This window comes from Podarcis pityusensis, assembly GCF_964106645.2.
Source record: "Podarcis pityusensis genome assembly, chromosome: 5".
NCBI classification, from domain to species: Eukaryota; Metazoa; Chordata; class Lepidosauria; order Squamata; family Lacertidae; genus Podarcis; species Podarcis pityusensis.
Genome location: NC_138032.1, coordinates 25,339,640 through 25,354,255, shown reverse-complemented (window position 1 = coordinate 25,354,255; position 14,616 = coordinate 25,339,640).

Sequence of the window (14,616 nt, the reverse complement as noted above, 5' to 3'; positions counted from 1 at the left end):
GCTAAAAATGTTTTTATTTTTATAAGCATTCAAGGGTGAAGATGACAGAAAGATAGATTTACTTCTACGGTTTTACTTCTACGGTTGGCCTGTTGGGGCCAATATACGTACCAACAAGGATATTCAAACCCTCTGCTGAGAAAGCCTGCCGCTGATTAGTAACGCCGCCTTGAAGACTGGGTTATGTTGAGAAGTGGAGGAGGAGTAGCAGAGGAGTTGCGCCCATAACAGATAAGTTCTCTCTTTTATCTCCGTTTATCTCTACTTTGAACCTCCGTAGTTAGTGAGACAGCGACAAATGGGTCATGGCAAGCGACCAAGATCTGCTGAGAAAGGTTGCTCACCTCCAAGAGTAAAGCAGTCGAAGCTTGAATCTCCCCCACCATCTACTAACAATAACAGCAAAACAGAGCAAGTAATTGTTTCTGCGGTGGAAACATACAACCGCTTTTGGCCTCTGTATGATCAAGGAGAGCCGGAAAAGCTAGCTGATCCAGCGGGGGATGGAAGCCATAGGGAAGCCCTCCTCCCTGATACCCTAATTACACCTCCGTCATTGAAACGGGACGCATTAGGGCAAACTGCCCATGAATTAGTACCTGATCAAATACAACTGGTAATCAGGACTTTAAGCTTCATTTTCAAGGAATTGGAGGGGATTTCTTTGTCATTGAATAAACTTTCACGGGCCCTTCTGGCTCATCTACCTTCCTCAACTGAGCTATCTAATTTGCATCAATCTCCTGTGCAGCTTGTAAGTGCCTTAAAGAGACAACCTGACCAGAAATCTCACCTTAAGAGCTCAAGATGCAGGCCGCCACTGCCCCAAAGGAATAGGCAATCCTTGATTTTTCAACCTAATAAAATATGTCTAGCCATTTTTTCCCGTGACGCCCCCAGACTTAGGTGGAATAACCTGAGGATGGCTAAAGGGTACCTACGTGATTTGTTAAATATTCCTTTTTTCCAGATAGATCTTATATCTGTAGTACCCCTAATTGCCACGCCCTGGCCAAGGAAATTTATGCTCTCCTTCCAGTCTGCAAGGATCCCACATCTCCTTGCAAGACAGAAAGATCGGCTGGCACCCTGGGAGATTGTAACAACAAGAGTCTTTAAGGACACGAGTGTTAAACCTCTTTTTGCCAACATCTTAACCGGCAATGAACGCTCGTTTCCTCCTTCTGTTCCTATAATAAAGGGGAAAACACCTAGCCGGGTACCCCCTGTTCCATCTGCGACCTCAAGTGCCCATCTAGCTACACTGAGGAATGATCCAATTGCAAGCGGAGATTGGAATATCCCTGAAGAGAGAAATCTTATCTTCTCTTATGGAAAACTCCCTTCAGAAGAACAGCAGGCTATTCTCGATAGATTGGATCTACTCAAACAAAGACTCCTATCGCAAGGGGACCCCTCTATGCCGATGAGAGAGGAGAGCAGGCACTCCACGTCCCACAAGGCGTCTCCATCAAATGCCCTGATAATCTCTCAACCTGCTACTTTGTTACCCCCTACTGATCTGAATCAGCAATCACCTGTTGACCAACAGCTCCAACAGCACCATTCTACCGTGGAGGAAGTTGATAAACTCAATACTCCCGTCTTAGACCTTATGTCCAATCAAAATATGGAAGTTGATGATTCCTTTGCCTCAATGCCTGAGCTAGAATCTACCCAGTCTGAAGATCACCAGGAAATGACTATGCATGTACCATCCCCACGTTCACGTCTTTCTATACATCTGCGTGATAACTCTTCTCCAGCTGCGCAGCAACTACAAGTGATGACTGGAACACCTCTTAGTGCTACCCTGGTTAAGACTGATAACTCTGACGGATCTACTAGTATAGCCCATCAAAGACTTGCTACTACTCACCTCAATGAACAGCATCCGACCTCACCAACTTTGCCTAATTCTTCCTCCCCGGCAAAGCCCTTCCTGCCTGTTAATGTTACCAAATCACGGATTCAATCAACACAGAAGAAGACTTTATCCGCACAAACTAAAATTACTGATTTCCTTATGGGACCTCGCTCTACCTCCAAGAACCCATTAAACAACTCAAAGTGACAATTACCGGGACAGCACAAGGACCCGACATTATCAATACTTAGCTGGAACATTGCTGGTTGGAGAACCAAAAAATCAGACCCCGAATTCAGGAAGTACATAAATTCATTTAACATCATCCTATTCCAAGAAACATGGGATGAGGAAGAGATTACCATAGACGGCTTTGATCTTCTAACACTTCCGGCCTCCCCTTCCTTGAAAGGTGGTCGCCCCAAAGGGGGTCTTTTGATTGGGATCTCACTCCAACTTCGCGCCAAATTCACTCTGGTACGGGCTTCCCCGCCTTTTGCTCTTTCTGGACTGATCGCAGAAGGGAAGTCCTCATTACTAATTACTAATGTTTATCTCCCCCCCGAAGGCTCAGCACCTGATCTTGATTGGAGATGGGAATCATTTGAAAATCACCTATTGTCATGTCATACCAAATGCCCTAACTCGTACTCCTTAATTGGGGGAGACTTTAATGCTCGAATTGCCACAAATTGGGACCTACTAACCAAGTCCAAATGGTGGACTCCCCCATGTTTGGACAACTTTGACTTGGAACATGCTAGAATTAGAACTTCAAAGGACAACAGAGTAAACAAAGCTGGAGTGACCCTTTACCAAATGGCCATTCGCCTGAATCTAGTATTCTTGAACGGCACTTTCCCCCCCGATATACCGGGGGAGTTCACTCACCTGGGACCAGCATCTAACAGTGTTATCGATTACTTCTTGATCTCCGCAAATTTGGCCGTCAATGTACTTTCCTTCCAAGTTGAAAACCAACATTTCAGTGATCACCTCCCAATAGTGACCACTTTGTCATTGTTCCGGTACCAGAAGGACTATAAACACTCAGTCCCTCTGGAAACCTCATCAGCGACCAAAATAAGAGGGATCAAATGGTCGGAGGCTGTGGCCCAAAAATACCAGGATTTTTTCCATAGGGAAATCACTGCCTATCTACCTCAAATAACTACTGATTTACAAGATTCCAATTCGGTTTTGAAACTTTTTAACCTTCTTACAACAAACCTTACCACTTTTTTTACATCACCTCCTCAAAAGGCGAAAGTAGCGCATTGCAGTGCTGGGGCCCCTTGGTTTAACACCTCTTGCAAACAAGCAAGATCCCTTCTTCGTTCCATCTATAATGAATACAAAAACTCTAATGCCCAGGCTCTACCATCCTCCTATTTACAAGCCAAAAGAGCATACAAACAGACTTTAAAGCTGGCCAAACGTGAGTGGTATCTAAAGCGTTGGCGAGCCTTGATTGCGGCCTCTAGATCCCACAGACCACAGGAATTTTGGGCTTTGATAAACATAAGAGGAAGGAAGTACCCACTGACGATTATCCCTGCGCCCACATGGGAACAATTCTTGAGTAAATATTTCTCCTTGGCAGAGGAATCCAACTCATCCACTGAATTCCGAGCCGACCATCTACCTTTGTGGCCCTCTACCGACCCAGACCTGATAATGGACTTGATATTAGATCTGAAAACGGGCAAAGCCCCCGGGCCGGATCTAGTCCCTGCTGAGGCTATTGTTGCACAACCGAGGTGGTGGGCTGAAATCCTGGCCAAAGCCTTTGATGCAATTAATTCTACGGGGCTTATCCCTAGGTCATGGAAGGAGGCCGTGATCGTGCCAGTCCATAAAAAGGGTCCCCCTGCTGACCCGGAGAACTATCGGAACATCAGCCTTTTGTCTATCATCGGGAAAATCTATGCAAAATTTTTGCTGTCTAAGCTGTCCCATTGGGCAAACGACTCAAATTTGATTGGCCACGAGCAAGCAGGCTTTAGGAACAATTATTCGACCACTGACCATATGGTAATCATGTATCATCTTGCCAGAAAATATTCTGCCCCGAGTCGGGGGCGCCTATGTGTCGCTTTCATAGACCTAAAGGCCGCCTTCGACAGTATCCCAAGAAACTGTCTATGGAAGAAATTAGAGAGATGGGGCATAGATAGAAGGCTGTTATGGCTTATAACCCAATTACACCATGGGTCGTCGGCTAGAGTGAGACTCACACCGGCGGGAAACCTATCCAACGAGGTCCCAATAAATAGAGGTGTGCGCCAAGGCTGCATTTTGGCCCCACTCCTCTTCAACTTGTTTATTAGCGATATGAAGCTCTTTCTGAATGAGTCTCAAGCCAACATTCATGCCCCCCGCCTAGCTGATTTTCGCTGCCCTCTGCTCCTATATGCCGACGATGCAGCGATCCTTTCCTACTCTAGAGTCGGTTTATGCAGAGCTCTAAAGATTTTTGCGGCTTATTGCAAACTCAACCATCTGACAATTAATCATGGGAAATCTAAAGTCCTGGTCTTTACCAGGTCTCGGAAAACTTACAGCTGGAAGTTAGATGGAGTCCAATTAGAACAGGTTTTCAAATTTAAATACCTGGGAGTCTTTTTTCACTACAACCTAAGCTGGAAGCCACAGATACAGTATTTACTAAACAAAGGGAAAACAATACTTTATACTCTACTCCAATTTTTTGCGGCCGACGGAGCCTCCCACATCCCTTCTGCATTGAAGGTGTACCATGCAAAAGTGGTTTCCACCCTCTGTTATGCTGCCCCGCTCTGGGCCCCAGGGTCCAATTTAACATCGTTGGGGACATTGCAGAATCAGTTTCTCCGTCGCCTCCTGAAACTCCCCATGTGTGTGAGCAACGCAGCCATACGTCTGGAGTTAAGGATTGCATCATTGGAGACTGTCATCTGGAAGCGAGACTTTGGTTATTGGCTGTCCAGCTGGCATAGGCTTCCCGACCATTACCTTTTTCAGTGCCTCTGGCGGGACGACTTTGTCAATCCGTGGGTAGGAAAAATCCATGCCAAACTTCTGAGCATCGGAATTTCCCCAGCGGACTCCTTAAAGATGAACTTACGCTCAGCCAAAAGACTTATTGAGCAAAGATTAGCAGACATTGAAAATCAACACAACCTCGCCGGGGGTGGGGGTGTCTGCTCCCCCAGGTATCACGGAATAACCCCACCACTTGGCCTTCCATCATACATGTCATCTCTTTCATCTGTACCACACCGACTTGCATTTATTCGTGCAAGGTTCAATGTCCTTCCATCGAACCTGCTGAGCCACAGATTTTCCAAGGGTTTGGTGTCTCCGCTATGCGTGTGTGACGGGAAAACTGTTGATTCTCTCCCACATATAATGTTCAACTGTCCCCTACATAGCATAGCCAGGACTAAATTCCTGGGTCCTGCTTTACTGCGCTTGGTTGGCAGGCCTGCTGAGTCACATGCCGCACTACTTTTGCAGGATACAGATCCTTCTGTAACTCTGCAGGTGGCGAGATTCCTGAATGCGGATATCTCACACACAAAAACCACCAAAAACAACAACATCAAAAACTAATCGGACAGTTTTGAAGAGAGTGCATGTCGGATCTCGTCTTCAGTTTTCCTTTTTCTGGGATCCGTCCCTTGGAGCTCTCCGGGCCCCAAGCTGTTATCTGGCTCTGCTCAATGACCCACCCCTGCATCATGGTGTTCACCTTCTGGTGCCGAATATATCGGTCTTTATGCCTCTGTGCTTTTATGTTTGTACATACTTTATGGGCTAATAGCCGTAAATAAATAAATAAATAGATGGATAGATAGACTGAACCTTGTGCTGAGTAGCATATCAAATGACTGAGTGAATGCAAGTGTGTGTATGTCTCATTTACTCAAAACGTATGGTCATTTCATAATTTGCATCACCTTTCCATTTATTGCCCGTCAGTTGTTATTGTCCTTGATTTCTTTATGCACGAGGAATTATATTAACAAATTGTTGGGGCATGTGACCTAGAAAATGTCACACCACGTGACTTATAGTGCAATTCCTTCCAAGTTCACTCAAAAGTAAGTCCCACCGTGTTCTGTGGGGCTTACCCTGGGGCAGTACTAATGCAGCTTAAAATTAGTAATGCAGATCACAAACTCCTGATCCATGTGTTGGTGCTTCTTCAGGGTGATAGACAGCTCATGAGTAGGTCTATGCCATCTGTACCTATATCATCATGTCAAAGACTAAATTCTGGCAGACCTCTGTGCTAACCTTTACTAGAGTTATATGCAGCTGGGACTGAACACTGTTTGGGAAAACTCCTAGTGCTGGAAGCTTGCCAAATACTCCTATTATATTCAACAATATCTTTCAATAGACTACCAACGGCCCAAATCAGTAACTCAAATTTTAGTTGTTTTATCAAACAGAATAATTTGATTATGCAGCTACAGTATCATAGAACACAGCTCAAGAAACTTCAATGCTAGTTTAGTTTATACAGAATGTTTCCCCCCCTACCTTTTTTGAATACAGGGGAGGAGAGTGTAAAACATAGAATAATATATTAAATATGAAGTGCAAACCAAAAGGTTACATTAGGCATGCTCAAGGGCTTTGCATGCCAGAAGACTTCTCACACCCCCCCCCCCCCGGAACATCAGAAACCCTTCCTCGCACCACCACATTGTATACCACAAAACTGCTTTTGAAACTACTATGGTCTACTGGGTAACATTGGCATACTGAAATAAAAAAAAAAATCCACATGCTTCTAGGAAGTCAAATATGAACTACATGGATTGCATCCTTTGTGTCCTGCATCAACATTGGGTATTTTGAGAATATAAGAAGAACCATGGAATTGTAGACTTGGAAGGGATCACAAGGCCCATCTAGTTCAACCCCTTGCAATGCAGGAATCTTTTTGTTCAGTGTGGGGATTAAACCCACAACCCTGAGATCAAGAAATGGCATGAAGTCCCATCTAGTCTAGCATCCTGTTCTCATATTGGCCAACCAGATCTCCATGAGATGACCCACAGCGGGAAATGAGCACAACAGTACTTTCTCCACCTGAAATTCCAAGCAACTGGAATTCAAAGGCATGCTGTCTCGGACAGAGGAGGTAGAACAAGCAAAACAAGTATGGCTAGGAGCCACCGACAAATACAAACCTCCATGTATTTGTCTAATCTTCTTTTAAAGCTACCAAGTTGGTGGTCCTCACTACCAGTTGTGGCACCAAATTCTACAGTTTAATTATGTGTTATGTGAAGAAATACTTTATTTTGTATGTCCTGAATCTTGTTTATGAACAACTTGGATTAAGAACGTTGCAAACCCGGACGTAGGTGTTTTGGTTTGTGAACTTTGCCTTGGAAGCAGAACATGTTCCGCTTCCTGTTGAGTGTGTTCCATTTGTAAACTGAGTCCCCTGCTGCTATGGGAAAGCACGCCTTGGTTTAAGAATGCTTTGGTTTAAGAATGGACTTCTGGAATGGATTTAGTTTGTAAACCAAGGTACCACTGTACCCCTATCAGGTCCTCTTTACTCTCCTTTTTTCTAAACTAAAAAAAACGCAAATGTTGTAACCTTTTCTGCAAAGGGTTGTTGCTCCAAACTCTTGATCATTTTGATTGCCCTTTTCAAACTTCACAGTGACATTTTTGTGGTGAGGTGTTGAGAACTGTATACGGTATTCCAAGAACTGTCCCACCAAAGATTTACATAACAGCATTACAATATTCACAGTTTTATTTTCAGTTCCTTTCCTAATGTTTCCTAGCACGGAATTTGCTTCTTTCACAGCCTGCCACATGCTGGGTCAACATCTTCATCAAGCCATTCACTGCAACCCAAGGTCTTGTTTTTGGTCAGTCACCACCATTTCAGACCACATGAGTGTCTATGTGAAATTTAGATTTCTTGCCCCAACATGCATCACTTTATACTTGTTTACACTGAGTTTCATTTGCCACTTTACTGCACATTCCACTCATTTTGCCGAGTTCAGATCTTTTTTGTTTTGTTTTAACCGTTCTGAACAATGTGGCACCATCCCCAAACTTGGATACCTCACTGTTCACCCCTCACTCTGGATCATTTATGATTTAGTTAAAAAACACAGGTTCCAATACCAGTCCTTGAAGCACTCCACTTTCTACAACCTTCTGTTGGGAGAATTGCCCATTTATTGCTGCTCTTTGGTTCCTGCTTCTTAACCAGCTAATGGTTCACAAAAGGATTTCTTCCATGGCTGCTAAGTTTACTCAGGAGTCTTTGGTGAGCTATTTTGTCTGACTAGCAGGCAGAAGTCAAATTTGACAGGGGACCACAGCAGTAGTGAACACAGCCCTCCCACCCATCAGGTGATACCAACTGTTTGACAGGTGGGTGCGGTTTGGGGAAAGTTGGCCTTGTGGACCAACTTGTACCTTGGTGCGCCCAAAAAATTCAGGGAAATCACATATTTCACCTATTGAAATATGTGAAGTGGAATTGCATTGCTATATTTGCACTTTGTATAAAAAATTACCATCATATTTGTTATGCTGCTCAACCTATGACAAAATAAGGGCAAATTTTCTATAAATGGAAGCAAAGACACTTTAAAGTTGTCTTGGATACTTTTATGAAGAAGCCTAGAAAGATGATAGAGATGCAGTTGACCTCCCCAAGGCACTGGAGGCACCTATGCAGGTAATATGACCTCATTTTAGCATACTAGGGGGGACCAGGGCTGGATTTAGGTTTGATGAGGCCCTAAGCTACTGAAGATAATGGGGCCCTTTATATGTCCAGCTGTCCTTTGTCAACAACAAATTGTCGCTGTTTTTGTTGTTGAATATATGCTATATGGTAAATTATGGACCTCATAGGTATCTAAAGCCATTTGCACATAACAAAAATAGGTATTTTATCAAAGTAATTGTTGAACTGAAATACAATTAAGAAGTATATTGATAGTGAAATACAATTAAGAAGAAGTACGGTATAGTAATACAGTGGTACCTCAGGTTACATACGCTTCAGGTTACATACTCTTCAGGTTACAGACTCCTCTAACCCAAAAATAGTACCTCAGGTTAAGAACCTTGCTTCAGGGTGAGAACAGAAATCATGCTCTGGCAGTGCGGCGGCAGCAGGAGGCCCCATTAGCTAAAGTGGTGCTTCAGGTTAAGAACAGTTTCAGGTTAAGTACGGACCTCCGGAATGAATTAAGTACTTAACCCGAGGTACCACTGTTGTGAAATACAATTAAGAAGAAATATATTAATAGTGAAATAATTATTAAGCTCCAACCTACTGTATGTAGGTTTTATTTTATTTGTTTATCTTATATTTTGGAAATGTACATGCATTTTTCCCCCTTAAAATTTTTCGGAGGCCCCCAAGAGTGTGGGGCCCTAAGCTATAGCATTTTTAGTTCATACATAAATCCAGCACAGGGGGTGGGAACCACCTTGAACCAACCAAAACCAAGAATTTCACTATGATTACTCCAACTCCCATCAACTCCAGCCAGTATGGCCAATATTCCAGAGAAATGGGAGTTGTAGTCTGAAAATCTGAAGCCACCCATTCTTCAGCCCTACCATACAGAACCATGTCTCACTAGAAACAGTTCAACAGTTATTATCTAACCTCTGTCATAAAAATATTATTAAAGTGTCCAGAAGGATTCTTCAATTGTTCAGGAGACTGTATATTTGAGCACAGGGATCTTTTACATGAAGCACTCCATTCATTTTAATGTAGTACATGTGCAAAGAAATGGTTATGTACATCTTCACTCAAACAAGTGGGTTGGGGTTCACACTGGATTTCGCATGACCATAAACACAGTGAACATAGCAAGCATAAATCACTACTGAGTTCCATATCTTGAAATATAAATGGAGGTACAATACAGAGTAGACCATTTTCCACCCTAAATGTAAATGTTAAGAGGTAAATTGTCTGGCCAACTTTAGCAACTTCCTTTTTACAGGCATGCTGAGGATATAATTTAAAATTGCAAATACATTTGTGACATATAAATGTCACAAAATTACATATCATCTAGATGTCAGAGAGTGGGAGGACTAATGACTTCCTAAAGAGAATCCAAGCAAAATATATTAAAAGAGGGAGAAAATTAAATACAAAACATATGAAATGTGGTACACATTTGATGTCATAATCACAATATTTAAAGAACATAAATCCAGATTTATGACCATTACTTCAGTGCAGGAAATAAATATGTATTCTGTTAAAAATAGATTGAAATGTGACCCTGTGTCATTAATAGTCTGCATTGTTTCATTTTTTTGTGAAAATGTGGGGCAAAAGGGTTCAAAAGCAGGGTTCAGCTGAAGCTGTTTAGCTACACATATTCAGGGCCTGCCCTACCATTAGACAGAGTGAGCCAACCCCCTCAGGCCAGCGTTTAGGGGCAGCAGCAGCGGCAGCAGCCCCTGGCTAATCCTCCTGAGCTCTTAGTCATTCCCATCTGCTTCCACGTGTGTCCTGCTGCTCTGCGTGTATGGAAGTATTGAAAGAGTACTGAAGCAAGAGTCTCGGTGGCGAGAGTCTTAATAGCACAAGGATGGAAGAATGAGGAAACCCCGACTAAAGAACTATGGCAAGAGAAACTGATGGACTATGCAGAATTGGCAAAATTGACACATAAACTATGGGACAAGGATAACTGTGACTTTAAAGATGAATGGGAACCTTTTACAAAGTACTTAAAGAAGCAACATAGTGAACTGGACTCCTTTGCAGGCTTTGAATAAACACTCACCTTACCTTTTATTGACAATAACCAGTCAGATAAATTAAGGATTTATACAATTTTGTAACATGCAGAGAATAGCATCTGTAGAGAAACCAGAGATTGGAGCAGAGAGAAGTCAGGGGGGGAGGGGAGGGGGGTCGTTTTATGGGTGGGGGAGGGGGAAAATGGGGGGGAATTAAGGATGATATGTTTTAAGATAATATGTTTGGTTCAAATTCCTAATAAAAAAAATTATTTTTTAAAAAAAGAACTTTGCTTTAGGATGAGAACAGAAATCGTGCTCTGGCGGCGCAGCAACAGCGGGAGGCCCCATTAGCTAAAGTGGTGCTTCAGGTTAAGAACAGTTTCAGGTTAAGAATGGACCTCCAGAACGAATTAAGTTCTTAACCTGAGGTACCACTGTATGTAAATGATAAAGTAAGCCCCAAGCACCCCCCTCTCTCATAATAATAACGCAGGAAGAAAATAGATTTACTATGTAACCTTCATTTATTCTTTATATTACTTGAGGTCCTTAAAAAACTTAATAAAGTATTGAAGAGACAATCTTGTCATCTAAGAAACTGAAATACACTGTGCTGTGTTGTCTACACTTGATTTGACATGTCTCGAACACATGATTGCCATTGTTGCACTTAAACGACGGCAGTCGGTGGGTGTTCTAATCATTACTGGATAGTTTATTTTTCACATTGCTGCTCTACTGCTCCCTTCACTAGGAAATCATATAGCTAAATGGATCAGTTAAGATTAAATTAGTCAACATAATGGTAATCAAAAAATTGTTCTGACCTTTGGCAGAAAAACAACAATGTGCGACCTTGAAGCTTTAAGAGGAAAGAAGCTCGGGAAACCTTTCAAGATTACAAAACAACAACAACAACAAAAGGATGGCAGCTCTTTATGAGGAAAGGAAGCCAAACACCCAGTAATGTAAAAATCTTACATTAAGAAAATAATGTAAAGCGAATAACTACAATAGGCATATCTACCGTTAGACATTTTTAGGCTTATATACTATTTAAAAAGGCAACATAATTAAGACTTATTAGAAGTAGCTAATGTTCCTTGAGTTTTAAATAGTCAAAGAACAATGCATTTATCTGCCTTTCTTTTCAAACCAGATCAAAATGCTACACTTGACTGTATTATAACATTTGTGGAAAGGAAGAAGTGTTAGCATAAGATCCAAAGCTCAACAGGGCTGTGATCTGTACTTGCAGTTCAAGGCATGCAGGTACCACCTATAAAATGCCCTGCTTGCACAGTGGCAAATCTCTCCACTAAGTCTCAGTTCTAGTGATGTATGGAAGTGAGAGCTGGACCATAAAGAAGGCTGATCGCTGAAGAATTGATGCTTTTGAATTATGGTGCTGGAGGAGACCCTTGAGAGTCCCATGGGCTGCAAGAAGATTCAGCCTGGACACTGAGATCCAGTACCGAGGGCCTTCTGGCGGTTCCCTTATTGCGAGAAGTGAGGTTACAGGGAACCAGACAGAGGGCCTTCTTGGTAGTGGCACCCACCCTGTGGAACACCCTCCCTTCAGATGTGAAGGAAATAAGCAGCTATCCCATCTTTAAGAGACTTCTGAAGGCAGCCCTGTTCAGGGAAGTTTTTAATATTTAATGCTGTACTGTTTTTAACACTTGATTGGGAGCCGCCCAGAGTGGCTGGGGAAACTCAGCCAGATGGGCGGGGTATAAATAATAAATTATTATTATTATTATTATTATTATTATTATTATTATTATTAACCGATCCATTCTTAAGGAAATCAGCCCTGAGTGCTCACTGGAAGGACAGATCCTGAAGCTGAGGCTCCAATACTTTGGCCACCTCATGAGAAGAGAAGACTCCCTGGAAAATACCCTGATGTTGGGAAAGATGGAGGGCACAAGGAGAAGGGGACGACAGAGGACGAGATGGTTGGACAGTGTTCTCCAAGCTACCAGCATGAGTTTGACCAAACTGCGGGAGGCAGTGGAAGACAGGAGTGCCTGGCGTGCTCTGGTCCATGGGGTCACGAAGAGTCGGACACGACTAAACGACTAAACAACAACAACACCAATTCTCAGTTCATACCAGAGAAGTCAGCCACACTGATCAAGAGCTCTACATGCAGTCCAAGATGCACGTGGAATCTCTATGTGTTACTTGCCCACATTCACTACAAGAAAAGCCGCAGGTCTGGACCAACAAGGAATGCAATTGCATGCACTGAAATCAGCAGAGAAGCCTATGCAAGAGAACTCTGTGTGCACATAAAATTCTCCACACTTAAGAGGTTGCTGGGTTTGAGCTATAGCTACTGTCACACACACACACAAACAAACTATTCAGTCACGGCAAGCATTTTATGGACTGCAATATTTTGCATACACCTGAAAGTAAAATCAGACCGACTCTCTGAAACGAATGGACTTTCATGTCCTTCCATAGTTACAAACTTGTTTAAAAACAGAAATATTTGTTTTCATTGACAAATATATCAGTTCCTTTCATATCATGCAGACCTATGGAATTTTTGCTCAAGGTTTCTCTTCTTCATCCACTTAATAATATTGAAACAAAAACAACTGCACCTAACTTATTAATAATCACCTTGCCAAATTAGTTGACACCAAGAAATACATCACAAAAGACCATGATAATGATGGTATTTTGGTAAGAATGCTTATTCTTCAGACTGTGCTGGAACAGACTGCCCTGCAAGGATGGGACACTGTAGATTAATTTAAAAGCCTTATTTTTGTCTTTTCATCAGGGTCAGTTGTTTTGATAGGATGCTCTCTTCAGCTTTCCTCCCCTCTATCAACAACACTATGTTTATAGTTAAAATAGCTGTAGGAAGAAGTAATGTCAAAAATGTCCACAATGATCTTTAAGGTCATTGTAATTTCAACAAATCTGCTATTGAACTGGAGGGAATCTTAAGGTTTAATGAAGGATTAAAGTCTTTTTGACTTAAGAAAAGGAATCAGTTTATTTGCAGGGGCATTTTCGCCGCACATCACTTTTCCAGCTCTTTCTGGAATTTGCTTTCACAGAAGTCAGCGAAAAGAACCGAAATGGAGTTCAGAAAAATAGGGCCGTTATATTGCCTTTCATTTGGATATATTGGTGTTACTGTATAACCATAGAGATTGTGCATGACTTTTACTAATTAGATCACCTCAACTATTCATCTGACAATGTTTGAGTTTATATTTGACTCTGCAGATATAATAGCATTGAAGTATATTTCCCCCTATCACTTTCCTAGCCCCATTTTGTGCTACAACTGCTACTAAGAAAGCTCTCTCCCTAGCCCAGCCATTAGGCAGAGTGAGACAGCTGCCACAGAAGCTAGGGGACAGGGAATGGTGGCAAGATGGTGGAGGGCAGAGCTCTGTGGGTCATGTGAGCTGCCTTGCATTCCGCAAGCTAACCTGCTGCCCTCAAGTGTGGAGGTGTTGATCTTGTCACCAGTCCTGAAGTAAGAGCTAACCGTCAGTCTGGTTGGCTTTTGTCACTGGAATGGGAAGAGACACTGCCTTGTTATCTGCCTGAGGCAGCATAATGTTTTGGGCTGGTCCACCTAAATATAGAAGACAAGGGGTCCTTGTGGAGGGCTTCAGATAAAGAAGGCTTCTAAAATAAAGGATTGACTTAGGGAGATCATGTGCTCTATTAGATACTAATATGTATTCTTATTGACATTAGGCAAGTGCCGTTGTCGTGCTCCTTTAGATGCCTGTTCGAAATTCTTCTGGTTTGGTAGGCATATCCAGAAACATGATTTTGCTCTAATGCTTCTTAAATTTCTTTCAGATGTTTTATAGTGTTTAAATGTTTTCAACAGTTTTCAACATTTCTGTTTTAGGTATTTTTTGTTACGGAAGGGTTTGCCACCACTTTGGGAGGTATGGTGGGATATAAATTTAAATAAACAATACATTTACATCTTTCATACT